This window comes from Sceloporus occidentalis, unplaced genomic scaffold, assembly GCF_023333645.1.
Source record: "Sceloporus occidentalis isolate IW3139 unplaced genomic scaffold, rSceOcc1.0.p SCAF_310, whole genome shotgun sequence".
Taxonomy (NCBI): Eukaryota; Metazoa; Chordata; class Lepidosauria; order Squamata; family Phrynosomatidae; genus Sceloporus; species Sceloporus occidentalis.
In genome coordinates, this window is record NW_028317290.1 from 534,360 (window position 1) to 552,634 (window position 18,275).

An 18,275-nucleotide genomic window follows, 5' to 3' on the forward strand; every position below is an offset into this window, starting at 1 on the left:
GAGTGTATTGCAGGCTTTTGAGGGCTTTCAGCAAAGTATGGAGGTTTGCTTAGGCTTCGGTGGTTGTGGGGAAGATGGAGGAGTGTATTGCAGGCTTTTGAGGGCTTTCAGCAAAGTATGGAGGTTTGCTTAGGCTTCGGTGGTTGTGGGGAAGATGGAGGAGTGTATTGCAGGCTTTTGAGGGCTTTCAGCAAAGTGTGGAGGTTTGCTTAGGCTTCGGTGGTTGTGGGGAAGATGGAAGAGTGTATTGCTTGCTTTTGAGGGCTTTCAGCAAAGTGTGGAGGTTTGCTAAGGCTTCGGTGGTTGTGGGGAAGATGGAGGAGTGTATTGCAGGCATTTGAGGGCTTTCAGCAAAGTATGTAGGTTTGCTTAGGCTTCGGTGGTTGTGGTGAAGATGGAGGAGTGTATTGCAGGCTTTTGAGGGCTTTCAGCAAAGTATGTAGGTTTGCTTAGGCTTCGGTGGTTGTGGGGAAGATGGAGGAGTGTATTGCAGGCTTTTGAGGGCTTTCAGCAAAGTATGGAGGTTTGCTTAGGCTTCGGTGGTTGTAGGGAAGATGGAGGAGTGTATTGCAGGCTTTTGAGGGCTTTAAGCAAAGTATGGAGGTTTGCTTAGGCTTCGGTGGTTGTGGGGAAGATGGAGGATTGTATTGCAGGCATTTGAGGGCTTTCAGCAAAGTATGGAGGTTTGCTTAGGCTTCGGTGGTTGTGGGGAAGATGGAGGAGTGTATTGCAGGCTTTTGAGGGCTTTCAGCAAAGTATGGAGGTTTGCTTAGGCTTCGGTGGTTGTGGGGAAGATGGAGGAGTGTATTGCAGGCTTTTGAGGGCTTTCAGCAAAGTATGGAGGTTTGGTTAGGCTTCGGTGGTTGTGGGGAAGATGGAGGTGTGTATTGCAGGCTTTTGAAGGCTTTCAGTAAAGTATGGAGGTTTGCTTAGGCTTCGGTGGTTGTGGGAGTGTATTGCAGGCTTTTGAGGGCTTTCAGCAAAGTATGGAGGTTTGCTTAGGCTTCGGTGGTTGTGGGAGTGTATTGCAGGCTTTTGAGGGCTTTCAGCAAAGTATGGAGGTTTGCTTAGGCTTCGGTGGTTGTGGGAGTGTATTGCAGGCTTTTGAGGGCATTCAGCAAAGTATGGAGGTTTGCTTAGGCTTCGGTGGTTGTGGGAGTGTATTGCAGGCTTTTGAGGGCTTTCAGCAAAGTATGGAGGTTTGCTTAGGCTTCTGTGGTTGTGGGAGTGTATTGCATGCTTTTGAGGGCTTTCAGCAAAGTATGGAGTTTTGCTTAGGCTTTGGTGGTTGTGGGAGTGTATTGCAGGCTTTTGAGGGCTTTCAGCAAAGTATGGAGGTTTGCTTAGGCTTCGGTGGTTGTGGGGAAGATGGAGGAGTGTATTGCAGGCTTTTGAGGGCTTTCAGCAAACTATGGAGGTTTGATTAGGCTTCGGTGGTTGTGAGGAAGATGGAGGAGTGTATTGCAGGCTTTTGAGGGCTTTCAGCAAAGTATGGAGGTTTGCTTAGGCTTCGGTGGTTGTGGGAGTGTATTGCAGGCTTTTGAGGGCTTTCAGCAAAGTATGGAGGTTTGCTTAGGCTTCTGTGGTTGTGGGAGTGTATTGCAGGCTTATCAGGGCTTTCAGCAAAGTATGGAGGTTTGCTTAGGCTTCGGTGGTTGTGGGGAAGATGGAGGAGTGTATTGCAGGCTTTTGAGGGCTTTCAGCAAAGTATGGAGGTTTGCTTAGGCTTCTGTGGTTGTGAGAGTGTATTGCAGGCTTTTGAGGGCTTTCAGCAAAGTATGGAGGTTTGCTTAGGCTTCTGTGGTTGTGGGAGTGTATTGCAGGCTTTTGAGGGCTTTCAGCAAAGTATGGAGGTTTGCTTAGGCTTCGGTGGTTGTGGGGAAGATGGAGGAGAGTATTGCAGGCTTTTGAGGGCTTTCAGCAAAGTATGGAGGTTTGCTTAGGCTTCGGTGGTTGTGGGGAAGATGGAGGAGTGTATTGCAGGCTTTTGAGGGCTTTCAGCAAAGTATGGAGGTTTGCTTAGGCTTTGGTGGTTGTGGGAGTGTATTGCAGGCTTTTGAGGGCTTTCAGCAAAGTATGGAGGTTTGCTTAGGCTTCGGTGGTTGTGGGAGTGTATTGCAGGCTTTTGAGGGCTTTCAGCAAAGTATGGAGGTTTGCTTAGGCTTCGGTGGTTGTGGGGAAGATGGAGGAGTGTATTGCAGGCTTTTGAGGGCTTTCAGCAAAGTATGGAGGTTTGCTTAGGCTTCGGTGGTTGTGGGAGTGTATTGCAGGCTTTTGAGGGCTTTCAGCAAAGTATAGAGGTTTGCTTAGGCTTCGGTGGTTGTGGGGAAGATGGAGGAGTGTATTGCAGGCTTTTGAGGGCTTTCAGCAAAGTATGGAGGTTTGCTTAGGCTTCGGTGGTTGTGGGGAAGATGGAGGAGTGTATTGCAGGCATTTGAGGGCTTTCAGCAAAGTATGTAGGTTTGCTTAGGCTTTGGTGGTTGTGGGAGTGTATTGCAGGCTTTTGAGGGCTTTCAGCAAAGTATGGAGGTTTGCTTAGGCTTCGGTGGTTGTGGGGAAGATGGAGGAGTGTATTGCAGGCTTTTGAGGGCTTTCAGCAAAGTATGGAGGTTTGTTTAGGCTTCGGTGGTTGTGGGGAAGATGGAGGAGTGTATTGCAGGCTTTTGAGGGCTTTCAGCAAAGTATGGAGGTTTGCCTAGGCTTCGGTGGTTTTGGGAGTGTATTGCAGGCTTTTGAGGGCTTTCAGCAAAGTATGGAGGTTTGCTTAGGCTTCAGTGGTTGTGGGGAAGATGGAGGAGTGTATTGCAGGCTTTTGAGGGCTTTCAGCAAAGTATGGAGGTTTGCTTAGGCTTCGTTGGTTGTGGGGAAGATGGAGGAGTGTATTGCAGGCTTTTGAGGGCTTTCAGCAAAGTATGGAGGTTTGCTTAGGCTTCGGTGGTTGTGGGAGTGTATTGCAGGCTTTTGAGGGCTTTCAGCAAAGTATGGAGGTTTGCTTAGGCTTCGGTGGTTGTGGGAGTGTATTGCAGGTTTTTGAGGGCTTTCAGCAAAGTATGGAGGTTTGCCTAGGCTTCAGTGATTTTGGGAAGATGGAGGAGTGTATTGCAGGCTTTTGAGGGCTTTTAGCAAAGTATGGAGGGTTGCTTAGGCTTCGGTGGTTGTGGGGAAGATGGAGGAGTGTATTGCATGCTTTTGAGGGCTTTCAGCAAAGTATGGAGGCTTGCTTAGGCTTTGGTGGTTTTGGGAAGATGGAGGAGTGTATTGGAGGCTTTTGAGGGCTTTCAGCAAATTATGGAGGTTTGCTTAGGCTTCGGTGGTTGTGGGGAAGATGGAGGAGTGTATTGCATGCTTTTGAGGGCTTTCAGCAAAGTATGGAGGCTTGCTTAGGCTTCGGTGGTTGTGGGAGTGTATTGCAGGCTTTTGAGGGCTTTCAGCAAAGTATGGAGGTTTGCTTAGGCTTCGGTGGTTGTGGGAGTGTATTGCAGGCTTTGAGGGCTGTCAGCAAAGTATGTGTAATGCTATGTCCATGTTTATTGTTATCTCTATGTTTAACGTTATGTCCATTTTTTATTTTATATCCATGTTTAATGCTGTATCCGTGTGTAATGCTATGCCCATGTTTAATGCTATGTCCATTTTTAATGCTATCTCTGTGTAATGCTATATCCATGTTTAATGCTATGTCCATGTTTAATGTTATCTCTATGTGTAATGCTTTGTCCATGTTTAATGCTATTTCCATGAGTAGTGTTATGTAAATGTTTAATGCGATATCCATGTATAATGCTATGTCATGTTTAATGCTATGTCCATGTTTATTGCTATGTCCATGTTTATTGTTATGTCCATGTTTATTGTTATGTCCATGGTTATTGCTATGTCCATTTTTATTGCTATGTCCATGTTTAATGCTCTGTCCATGTGGAAGGCAATGTCACTGTTTAATGCTATGTCCATGTGTAATGTTATGTCCATGTTTAATGCTATGTCCATTTTTAATGTTATCTCTATGTGTAATGATATGTCCATTTTTAATGCTATATCCATTTGTAGTGCTATGTCCATGTTTAATGTTAACTGTATGTTTAATAGTATGTCCATGTTCACTGTTATCTCTGTTTCATGCTATGTCCATGTTTAATGCTATATGCATGTGTAATGCTATATTCATGTTTAATGCTATGTCCATGTGGAAGGCTGTGTCAATGTTTAATGCTATGTCCTTGTTTAATGTTATCTCTATGTGTAACGCTATATCCATGTTTAATGCTATTTCCCTGTTTAATGTTATCTCTATGTATAATGCTATGTCCATGTTTAATTCTATATCCATATTTAATGATATGCCCATGTTTAATGTTATATCCATGTTTAATGCTATATCCATGTTTAATGCTATGCCCATGTTTAATGTTATCTCTATGTGTAATAATATGTCTATGTTTAATGCTATATCCAAGTGTAGTGCTATGTCCATGTTTAATGTTATTTGTATGTTTAGTGCTATGTCCATGTTCACTGTTATCTTTATGTATAATGCTATGTCCATGTTTAATTCTATATCCATGTTTAATGCTATGCCCATGTTTAATGTTATCTCTTTGTGCAATGCTATATCCATGTGTAATGATATGCCCATATTTAATGCTGTGTCCATGTTTATTGCTATGTTCATGTTTAATGCTATGTCCATGTGGAAGGCTGTGTCAATGTTTAATGCTATGTCCTTGTTTAATGTTATCTCTATGTTTAATGCTATAGCCAGGTTTAATGCTATTCCCATGTTTAATGTAGGGCTGCAACTAACGATTATTTTAATAATCGATTAGTTGGCCGATTATTTTTTCGATTAATCGATTAATCGGATAAAAAAAAAACAATATGCAAATTTTTTGTTTATTTAAAATAATTTAATGAACTGGATGTTAAAAAACAACTTAAAATTTACATTAACATTCTTATTTTGTTATGATGTAATAAAAAAACTATATTTTCAAAGTACAAAAACCCAAACACAATATTTCTGAAACAAAATAACCCCAAACATTCTGAAAAGAGGTGGACTATTACTGTTCAAGAAACTTTGCACCCAGCACTTTGCACCCAGCACTTTGCACCCAGCACTTTGCACACAGCACTTTGCACACAGCACTTTGCACCCAGCCCTGGCACTTTGCACCCGGCACTTTGCACCCAGCACTCAGCACTTTGCCCCAGCCCTGGCACTTTGCACCCAGCACTTTGCACCCAGCACTTTGCACCCAGCACTTTGCACCCAGCCCTGGCACTTTGCACCCAGAACTTTGCACCCAGCCCTGGCACTTTGCACCCAGAACTGGCACTTTGCACCCAGAACTTTGCACCCAGCCCTGGCACTTTGCACTTTGCACCCAGCCCTGGCACTTTGCACTTTGCACCCAGCCCTGGCACTTTGCACTTTGCACCCAGCCCTGGCACTTTGCACTTTGCACCCAGCCCTGGCACTTTGCACCCAGCCCTGGCACTTTGCACCCAGCCCTGGCACTTTGCACCCAGCACCCAGTCTCCAACTCTGCCCTGCACCCTGCCCTGCCCCCACACTCACACCCTGCACCCACTCTGCCCTGCCCCCACACTCACACCCTGCACCCACTCTGCCCTGCCCCCACACTCACACCCTGCACCCACTCTGCCCTGCCCCCACACTCACGCCCTGCACCCACACTCACACCCTACACCCACTCTGCCCTGCACCCACACTCTGCCCTGCACCCAGTCTCCAACTCTGCCCTGCACCCAGTCTCCTGCCCTGCATCCCCTGAAACCCCACCCCCACGAATCGCTCTGTGTGAATGGAGCCACTCGCACAGAGCGGTTCGCTCTGTGCGAACGGAGCCACTCGCACAGAGCGGTTCGCTCTGTGCGAACGGAGCCACTCGCACAGAGCGGTTCGCTCTGTGCGAACGGAGCCACTCGCACAGAGCGAAGCGGAAGCGGGGAACGCTCGCGGAGGTAAGTAAAAGGAGCCGAGTGCTCCAACAACGAATCGATCACTCGATTAATCGATAACGGAAATCGTCGACAACGATTTCCGTTATCGATTATTATCGATTTTATCGATTCGTTGTTTCAGCCCTAGTTTAATGTTATCTCTATGTTTAATGCTATGTCCGTGTTTAATGTTATCTCTATGTTTAATGCTATGTCCGTATTTAATGCTATGCCCATGTTTAATGTTATCTCTATGTGTAATGATATGTACATGTTTAATGCTATATCCATGTTTAATGCTATGCCCATGTTTAATGTTATCTCTATGTGTAATGATATGTACATGTTTAATGCTATATCCAAGTGTAGTCCTATGTCCATGTTTAATGTTATTTGTATGCTTAATGCTATGTCCATGTTCACTGTTATCTCTATGTTTAATGCTATGCCCATGTTTAATGTTATCTCTATCTTTAATGCTAAGTCCATTTTTAATGCTATGTCCATGTTTATTGCTATATCCATGTGAATGATATGTCATGTTTAATGCTATGTCCATGTTTAATGCTATCTCCTTGTGTAATGCTATATCCATGTGAATGCTGTGTCATGTTTAATGCTATGTCCATGTTTAATGCTATGCCTATATTTAATGCTATATCCATGTGTAGTGCTACGTCCATGTTTAATGTTATTTGTATGTTTAATGCTATGTCCATGTTCACTGTTATCTCTATGTATAATGCTATGTCCATGTTTAATTATATATCCATGTTTAATGCTATGCCCATATTTAATGTTATATCTGTTTCATGCTATGCCCATGTTTAATGTTATCGCTATCTGTAATGATATGTCCGTGTTTAATGTTATCTCTATGTGTAAGGCTGTGTCTATGTTTAATGCTATGTCCATGTTCAATGTTATCTCTTTGTGCAATGCTATGTCTATGTTTAATGATATGTCCACGTTTAATGCTATATCCATGTTTAATGCTATGTACCTGTTTAATGTTATCTATATGTCTAATGATATGTCTATGTTCAATGCTATATTTATGTTTAATGTTATCTCTATGTTTAATGCTATGTCCATGTTTAATACTATAGCCATGTTTAATGTTATGCCCATGTTTAATGCTATATCCATGTGTAGTGCTATGTCCATGTTTAATGTTATTTGTATGTTTAATGCTATGTCCATGTTCACTATTATCTCTATTTATAATTATATGTCCATGTTTAATTCTATATCCATGTTTAATGTTATGCCCATGTTTAATGTTATGTCTATGTTTAATGCTATATCCATGTTTAATGCTATGCCCATGTTTAATACTATGTCCATGTTTAATGTTATATCTATGTTTAATGCTATGCCCATGTTTAATGTTATCTCCATGTGTAATGATATGTCCATGTGTAATGCTATGCCCATGTTTAATGCTATCTCTATGTTTAATGCTAAGTCCATGTTTAATGCTATATCCATGTGAATGCTATGTCATATTTAATGCTATGTCCATGTGTAATGCTATGTCCATGTGGAAGGCTGTGTCAATGTTTAATGCTATGTCCTTGTTTAATATTATCCCTATGTGTAATGCTATATCCGTGTTTAATGCTATGTCCCTGTTTAATGTTATCTCTATGTTTAATGCTGTGTCCGTGTTTAATGTCATATCTATGTTTAATGCTATATCCATGTTTAATGCTATGCCCATGTTTAATGTTATCTCTGTGTGTAATGATGTGTCAACGTTTAATGCTATATCCATGTGTAGTGCTATGTCCATGTTTAATGTTATCTCTTTGTGCAATGCTATATCCACGTGTAATGATATGTCCATTTTTAATGTTATATCTACTTGTAATGCTATGTCCATGTTTAATGCTATCTCTATGTTTAATGCTATATCCATGTTTAATCTTATCTATATATGTAATGCTATGTCCATGTTTAATATTATCTCTCTGTTTAATGCTAAGTCCATGTTTAATGCTATCTCCATGTGTAATGCTATATCCATGTTTATTGCTATGTTCATGTTTAATGCTATGTCCATGTGGAAGGCTGTGTCAATGTTTAATGCTATGTCCTTGTTTGATGTTATCTATATGTTTAATGCTATGCCCATTTTTAATGTTATCTCTATGTGTAATGCTATATCTATGTGTAATGCTATATCTATGTTTAATGCTATATCTGTGTTTAATGCTTTGTCCCTGTTTAATGTTGTCTCTATGTCTAATGATATGTCCATGTTTAATGCTATATCTATGTTTATTGTTATCTCTATGTTTAATTCTATGTCCATGTTTAGTGCTATAGCCATGTTTAATGCTATATCCATGTTTAGTGCTATGTCCATGTTTAATGTTATTTGTATGTTTAATGCTATAGCCATGTTCACTTTTATCTCTATGTATAATGCTATGTCCATGTTTAATGCTATGCCCATGTTTAATGTTATCTCTATGTGTAATAATATGTCCATGTTTAATGCTATATCCAAGTGTAGTGCTATGTCCGTGTTTAATGTTATCTCTATGTGTAAGGCTGTGTCTATGTTTAATGCTATGTCCATGTTCAATGTTATATCTACTTGTAATGCTATATCCATGTGTAATCCTATGTCCATGTTTAATCCTATGTCCATGTTTAATGTTATGTCTATGTTTAATGCTATGTCCTTGTTTAATGCTATGCCAATGTTTTGTCCATGTTTAATGTTATGTCTATGTGTAATGCTATATCCGTGTTTAATGCTATATCCGTGTTTAATGCTATGTCCATGTTTAATGCAATAACCATGTTTAATGCTATACCCATGTGTAGTGCTATGTCCATGTTTAATGTTATTTGTATGTTTAATGCTATGTCCATGTTCACTGTTATCTCTATGTATAATGCTATGTCCATGTTTAAATCTATATCCGTGTTTAATGCTATGCCCATGCTTAATGTTATATCCATGTTTAATGCTATGACCATGTTTAATGTTATCTCTATGTGTAATAATATGTCCATGTTTAATGCTATATTCAAGTCTAGTGCTATGTCCATGTTTAATGTTATTTGTATGTTTAATGATATGTCCATGTTCACTGTTATCTCTATGTATAATGCTATGTCCATGTTCAATTCTATATCCATGTTTAATGCTATGCCCATGTTTAATGTTATATCTATGTTTAATACTATATCCCTGTTTAATGCTATGACCATGTTTAATGTTATCTCTATGTGTAATGCTATGTCCATGTTTAATGCTATATCCAAGTGTAGTGCTATGTCCATGTTTAATGCTATGTCCATGTTCACTGTTATCTCTATGTACAATGCTATGTCCATGTTTAATTCTATATACATGTTTAATGCTATGCCCATGTTTAATGTTATATCTATGTGTAATGCTATATCCATGTTTAATGCTATGCCCATGTTTAATGTTATCTGTATGTGTAATGATATGTCCATGTTTAATGCTATATCCAAGTGTAGTGCTATGTCCGTGTTTAATTCTATATCCATGTTTAATGCTATGCCCATGTTTAATGCTATCTCCATGTGTAATGCTATATCCATGTTTATTGCTATGTTCATGTTTAATGCTATGTCCATGTGGAAGGCTGTGTCAATGTTTAATGTTATCTCTATGTCTAATGATATGTCCATGTTTAATGCTATATCTATGTTTAATGTTATCTCTATGTTTAATGCTATTTCCATGTTTAATGCTATAGCCAGGTTTAATGCTATTCCCATGTTTAATGTTATCTCTATGTTTAATGCTATGTCCGTGTTTAATGCTATATCTATGTTTAATGCTATATCCATGTTTAATGCTATCTCTATGTATAATGATATGTCCATGTTATATCCATGTGTAGTGCTATGTCCATGTTTAATGTTATTTGTATGTTTAATGGTATGTCCATGTTCACTGTTATCTCTATGTATAATGCTATGCCCATGTTTAATTCTATATCCATGTTTAATGCTATGCCCATGTTTAATGTTATATCTATGTTTAATGCTATATCCATGTTTAATGCTATGCCCATGTTTAATGTTATCTCTATGTGTAATGATATGTCCATGTTTAATGTTATATCCAGGTGTAGTGCTATGTTTATGTTTAATGTTATCTCTATGTGTAAGGCTGTGTCTATGTTTAATGCTATGTCCATGTTCAATGTTATATCTTACTGCAATGCTATGTCCATGTTTAATGCTATATCCATGTGAAATGATATGTCCATGTTTAATGTTACATCTACTTGTAATGCTATATCCATGTGTAATGCTATGTACATGTTTAATCCTATGTCCATGTTTAATGCTATGTCCTTGTTTAATGCTATGCCAATGTTTTGTCCATGTTTATTGTTATCTCTATGTGTAATGCTATATCCGTGTTTAATGTTATCTCTATGTCTAATGATATGTCTATGTTTAATGCTATATCTATGTTTATTGTTATCTCTATGTTTAACGCTATGTCCATGTTTAATGCTATAGCCATGTTTAATGCTATGCCCATGTTTAATGCTATATTCATGTGTAGTGCTATGTCCATGTTTAATGTTATTTGTATGTTTAATGCTATGTCCATGTTCACTGTTATCTCTATGTATAATGCTATGTCCATGTTTAATTCTATATCCATGTTTACTGCTATGCCCATGTTTAATGTTATATCTATGTTTAGTACTATATCCATGTTTAATGCTATGACCATGTTTAATGTTATCTCTATGTGTAATGATATGTCCATGTTTAATGCTATATCCAAGTGTAGTGCAATGTCCATGTTTAATGTTATTTGTATGTTTAATCCTATGTCCATGTTCACTGTTATCTCTATGTATAATGCTATGTCCATGTTTAATTCTAAATCCATGTTTAATGCTATGCCCATGTTTAATGTTATCTCTGTGTGTAATGATGTGTCCGTGTTTAATGCTATATCAATGTGTAGTGCAATGTACATGTTTAATGTTATCTCTATGTGCAATGTTATGTCCATGTTTAATGCTATATCCATGTGTAAGGCTGTATCTATGTTTAATGTTTAATGCTATGTCCATGTTTAATGTTATCTCTCTGTGCAATGCTATATCCATGTGTAATGATATGTCCATTTCTAATGTTACTTGTAATGCTATATCCATGTGTAATGCTATGCCCATGTTTAATGCTATGTCCATGTTTAATGTTATCTCTATGTTTAATGATATGTCCATGTTAAATGCTATAGCCAGGTTTAATGCTATTCCCATATTTAATGTTATCTCTATGTTTAATGCTATGTCCCTGTTTAATGTTATCTCTATGTCTAATAATATGTCTATGTTTAATGCTATATTTATGTTTAATGCTATGTCTATGTTTAATGTTATCTCTATGTGTAATGCTATATCCGTGTTTAATGCTATGTCCCTGTTTAATGTTATCTCTATGTCTAATGATATGTCCATGTTTAATGCTATATCTATGTTTAATGTTATCTCTATGTTTAATGCTATGTCCATGTTTAATGCTATAGCCAGGTTTAATGCTATAGCCAGGTTTAATGCTATCTCTATGTTTAATGCTATGTCCGTGTTTAATGTTATATCTATGTTTAATGCTATATCTATGTTTAATGCTATGCTCATGTTTAATGTTATCTCTATGTGTAATGATATGCCCATGTTTAATGCTATATCCATGTGTAAGGCTGTATGTATGTTTAATGTTTAATGCTATGTCTATGTTCACTGTTATCTCTATGTATAATGATATGTTCATGTTTAATTCTATATCCATGTTTAATGCTGTGCCCATATTTAATGTTATCTCTATGTGTAATGCTATATCCACGTTTAATGCTATATCCGTGTTTAATGCTATGTACCTGTTTAATGTTATCTCTATGTCTAATGATATGTCTATGTTTAATGCTATATTTATGTTTAATGTTATCTCTATGTTGAATGCTATGTCCATGTTTAATGCTATAGCCATGTTTAATGTTATGCCCATGTTTAATGCTATATCCATGTGTAGTGCTATGTCCATGTTTAATGCTATGTCCATGTTTAATGTTATCTCTATGTTTAATGCTATGTCCTTGTTTAAAGCTATATCCATGTTTAATCTTATCTATATATGTAATGCTATTTCCATGTTTAATATTATCTCTATGTTTAATGCTATATCCATGTGAATGCTATGTCATGTTTAATGCTATGTCCATATTTATTGCTATGTCCATGTTTAATGCTATCTCCATGTGTAATGCTATATCCATATTTATTGCTATGTCCATGTTTATTGCTATGTTCATGTTTAATGCTATGTCCATGTGGAAGGCTGTGTCAATATTTAATGCTATGTCCTTTTTTAATATTATCCCTATGTGTAATGCTATATCTGTGTTTAATGCTATGTCCCTGTTTAATGTTATCTCTATGTCTAATGATATGTCTATGTTTAATGCTATATCTAAGTTTAATGTTATCTCTATGTTTAATGCTATGTCCATGTTTAATGCTATAGCCAGGTTTAATGCTATTCCCATGTTTAATGTTATCTCTATGTCTAATGATATATCCGTGTTTAATGCTATATCTAAATTTAATGTTATCTCTATGTTTAATGCTATGTCCATGTTTAATGCTATAGTCAGGTTTAATGCTATTCCCATGTTTAATGTTATCTCTATGTTTAATGCTATGTCCGTGTTTAGTGTTATATCTATCTTTAATGCTATATCCATGTTTAATGTTATCTCTATGTGTAATGCTATGTCCGTGTTCAATGTTATCTGTATGTTTAATGCTATGTCCATGTTCAGTGTTATCTCTGTGTTTAATGCTATGTCCATGTTTAATTCTATATCCATGTTTGATGCTATGCCCATGTTTAATGTTATCTCTATGTGTAATGATGTGTCCATGTTTAATGCTATATCCATGTGTAGTGCTATATACATGTTTCTTGTTATCTGCATGTTTAATGGTATCTCTATGTTTAATGCTATGTCCATGTTTAATGCTATATCCATGTTTAATGTTATCTATATATGTAATGCTATGTCCATGTTTAATGCTATCTCCATGTTTAATGTTATCTCCATGTTTAATGTTAAGTCCATGTTTAATGTTATCTCTATGTTTAATGATATGTCCATGTTTAATGTTATCTCTATGTGTAATGATATGTCCAGGTTTAATGCTATGTCCATGTTTAATGCTATATCCATGTTAATGCAATCTCCATGGTTAATGCTATCTACCTATGTAATGCTATGTCATGTTTAATGCTATGTTCATGTTCAATGCTATATCCATATGTAATGCTATGACCTTGTTTAATGCTATCTAAATGTGTAATGATATATACATGTTTAATGCTATATCCATGAGTAATGCTATGAAAATGTTAAATGCCATGTCCTTGTTTAATGCCATGTCCAAGCTATGTTCTTGTTTAATGCTATGTCCATGTGTAATGCCATCTCCATGTTTAATGCTATGTCCATTCATATTGAACTGATGATGTTAAGCCTATTCAAGGGAATGAGCTTGCGATGGAGGTATAATCATCCACAGAAGCTTTGTGCTCCCGTGTTGTCAATTATGTTTTGCCTTTTCTTCTCTACAGGTATAAATACACAGGTAACCTCTTAGTGTCCAGAGGGAAGGACAACCTTTCAAGCCATGGTTCCCCAGAGGTTTCCCCCCTTAGGGTGGTTTTTCCTCTCCTGTGTGCTGAAAGGTGACTCTTCGTGAGTCTCGAGGTAGCTGTCACCATGATCAGCTCTTTCAGGCCTAATTAATTGGACTATTAATTAATTAATGTTGTAATTAATAATAAATAAATTAAATGACCATTAGTTTCTGTTGTGGTTTTTTTTTATACTATTGACTAATAGTAGCTGTAACCATATGTAATAACAAAAATGAATGGAGTTTATCCAGACCAATGGATCGGGCCCAACCAGTGTGTACACTCAAGAGCTGCATGGCTGGCTTCCTCAGGGCCCTTTGCCAATGCACAGGTGTACAAAAAAAAAGACAATGTATGAATTTAAAAGGTTACAAAGTTGCATCAGTGCGTCTTTTTTCATATGTATAGACGTCACTTACATCTTCACACACATCATAGTTAAACATTTAGCGTGAGTAATGTTATAAAAAATACTAAAACCCCATATTTTTCAGATATATTTAATCCCTCATTAAATCAGTTAAATTGACAGAACATACCCCCAACAACAATTCAGGTGTCCAGATTGTATATGCATTTTGAGCATTTTAATTGGGCTTATAAGGTGTATATTGCTATTTTGGAACAGTTTTTTTACATTTAGTATGTTGAGTTTGTAACTGGAAATTTTAAACAAAGAAGCCGTAATCACCACCCAATCTAGGATATGTCACTAATGGCTTCAGGATACATTCCAGGACTTTCCTGAACCTTTCACCAATGCTTCTGTGTCGTTTAGAATTTTTTGGCACAGGTTATGTGTTATGGCAGAGAAATCGAGTATATGTTTTTTTTAGATTATGGAAATACCCTACATGCATAGGTTTCTTTACATTTTGTTTTGGAATTTGCCTGGAACGCTGCTTAGAGTTTTTATGTAGGTTATGTGCCATCAAAATACCCCACATTTTCATCTTGTTTTAATAAGTTGCAGCAATCCTACTGTTTTTTGTTATCTCAATTTAAATCTCCGTTTATTCAATGTATGCGTAAAGACAAGTTACAGTGTGTACATTAGAGGAATGGGAGACACCCCCCGCGTTTGCACAGTAAAACAACGGTCCGCTAAAATAAAATGATATTGGTAAGAATACCAGGGTCCGAAAGACTCTAGAATGAACAATGGACAGTGAATAACACCAGATACGGAGAGGAGATCAACATAGTGTGATTGTGTCAGAAAATACAGTATTACAAAAATACAGCAGTATTAATAAAAAATAAACATAACTAAAACAGAATCCAAACACACCAGGATGTCATTGCTATCCTACTGTTAAAGCAAAAGCAGAACAATATATATTATTGAAAACATTTCCAATTCCCTAGTTTTGTATGATACAGAGTCCTATTAGAGAGGGGCAGGAAGGGCAGTGGTACCTAAGGAGTCTGTCCTAATACCTTTTTTATAGCAGACTTTTTGTGCGTTTGGTGGGGGGATCGTACAAGGAAAATGCCATTTTTGTCTTTGGATTAGGATGTTTCTCAAAATCTTAAAATGGAACTGTAGAAAAGTGTAGCTTTTTCCGGTTCCAAAATTATCTTAAAGCCCCTATGTATTAAACACGGCAACTTGGGTCAGGTTGATCACAACTTTCGTATACCATGTTGTGGTCTTGCGTAACACTAGGTAAGGCTGTTTGACTTTGATTGGAAAGGTATACCCCACCATGTTTTATTGTTATTGATAATGCAATTTGGTTTTGGGAACTGTGCATCACCCTTACCTCTGACATGTACCAGCACCAAAGTTTCACTGTGTATGGAGGAAAGAGCATACTCTACATGTCTGGCTGGGTACCTAACAGCCAGAATGTCTTCACAAAGCACTTTGGTTTGGGTACACCAATTGGTGGATGGAAGCTTTTTAGGCTGGGGTGTCATATATATATAAAAAAGTTAAACAACTCCAGGCTGGTATCAGAATTATCTACCTGGATACTAACGGTACGTACATTTCTAGTTTCCTATTTTTCCTTCTTGCTACATAACCCTGCACCCACTGATACTTTTTTAACCTGTTCCATGCCATAAGCACATAAGCTTTCTGGACCTCAGAGGTCTTTTCGTCAACATTTCTTCTGTAGGAGAGACCTCTAATGTCCAAACATACACCTATCAATATAAATCATACAACTTATGCAGTTAAGTGTCCATTTTGCTTGTGGAGCTCTGTAAGAACAATACCAAGACTTTGCTACACCTTTAATTTTATTTCAAATATTTTAAATACACAATAGATACTTAACATAGACACAACTGTACCATGGAACTGACAAAATGTTGATATTGTTATAAAGATACAACGCCTGGCTTCTTCAAAATATACATAAATAAAAATCAATTAATTCAATCTGAATCCCATTATGAGAAATGTATTCTTTGTTTTCATCACATTGGTTACAGATACAAAGGCCTGACAAATGGAGATATTATTTTATTGTGGGGCCTTGAACGGGTTTTCAGGTCTCCCAGGAACAATATGGGAGATAAAGGGATTAGCCTCAAACAGACCCCCACCTCTGATATTTTCCACCGACAGTCAGGCTGGAGCCCTGGCTGGACACCCTGTGGAGATAATCCTGTCTGGTATACATTGTGGGGCAGGAGGCTATTCTAGCCGCCCAGCAGCTCCAAAAGTAAAACCTGTATGTCCTGGTACTGGGCCTGGCGGTGTGGGTGGCAGAGGGCAGCTTCTGGGTCGGGGCAACAGGAAAAAGGGGTATAAAATAGAAACTGGGTTCCAGGGGAATATAAATATCCACAGCGGTGTGACTGAAGGGACGAGTCCGTCACACAGGTTATCAGAGAAATATAGAAAAGAGCATCTCTAGATAGCTTCACCCCACTGATGGGACTCTCCGGGCGTGGTTTATCCTTCTCTGTAACAAATATGTAACGGGCCTTTGAAGTCAGTTGTGGAGATGTTGTCATGTGTGTTCCGATTCACGTTGACACTTGAGACTCCTGTTTCTTCTGCGTACTGTTTGTAAGAGGAGTCACAGCCACCCCAACGCCTGTGCGAAGGACAAAGAACCACTTAAACAAGTGATATTCACAGAAAATATTCCATCTGAAGAAGAGACCCATGACTTTCTGAAAACCTTTGTAACTTTACATTGTTTTGTATGTTGGCCCAATAAAGTATCAACTTTGACATAATACCCTACTATCACCCTTTCAACTGCTGGGCTGTGTTAAAACACATTAAGAACAATCTCAATGCTCGCTTGACAGCCTTATCACACTAACATCAGCACTCACTAAATAAGACTGCAAAGTAAAATCTAGATCTAGGCTTTCCTGTGTGTTGGACATCACAGCAGGCACAGACCTCCCTAATACCCCTTTGGCCAACCTGTGTGACCTCTGGAGGTGTTATTATGTGAAGTCATGTCCTGGTACTCCAAGATTACACTCAGTACAAGGATGAGGAGGTAGGTTATGTGTCCCTCCCAAATATGTATAAGATCAGGGCAAAACTAAAGACATAGCTACATTTAAGTACAAATACCCCTTGAGGGCATACATATAATTACAAGTGAAAAAAAACAGAAGGTGCCAGTGCCTGACCTCATATCATGAGAAATAAGAAAATTATGGGGATCAGCTGGTCCCCCATCCTTAAAATCACCCTTATCTGTCTGGGTCTTCTGCAGAATCTTTATCAATGCCACATGACATACCTTTTTTATGATTGCCAGCAATAAGATAACAACAGATACCAGCATAATACTTCCTGCAATAGACACCATGATGATCTCATAGGTCCTGTTTGTATAATCTGCTATAACAAGGGCATAAAAAAGTAGTCATTTTCCTCTTCCCGTACTGCCACTCAAGAGTAATACGCAAACATGACCTTTTACAAAGAAAGAGAATATCGAAGTCCCTGCATGCCTGAGTTAAAAATCACACAGCAAGCCAAGCATAGTCAGAAAGACAATTATTTTACACTTTTATAGAAAGTGTTATTGTATGTGAATTAGCACTCCTTTTAACTTTTCTCAGAACAGCTGAGCTCACGAACATTAATGAAACATACCCCTGCTTGAGTATGGGTGACTTAATTCAGAAGTGTTGTATTTGAGTGCCAAGCTAGCTTGGTTAAGCCTCAACTACTTCATCTGGAAGGCTGTGCCATGCATCAACCACCCTCTCGGTAAAACTTTTGTTGTGTCATGTTTTGTAACAGCTTTCTAGAATGTTACCTAAATTGTGGTTCTCTCTCTCTCTCGCATTTAATATTTCAGCCCACAAAGAAAAAAACTCCTTTTTCGGAGTTTGTGTCTGCAACCATTTCGCTTCCAGAGTTTTCCAGAGCCATTCTGTAAAACAGCAACCAAAACATAATATAAAACATAGTAGAAAACACACACATATATATATATATATATATATATATATATATATATATATATATATATCCTATAGTACATTACTGTGGAATATGATGGTGCCACATAAGATAATTATAATAATAAATATTATTAAAAATGAAATTCAATAATTGTGTATTATCAATATATTGTTAAGATATTTATAAGACA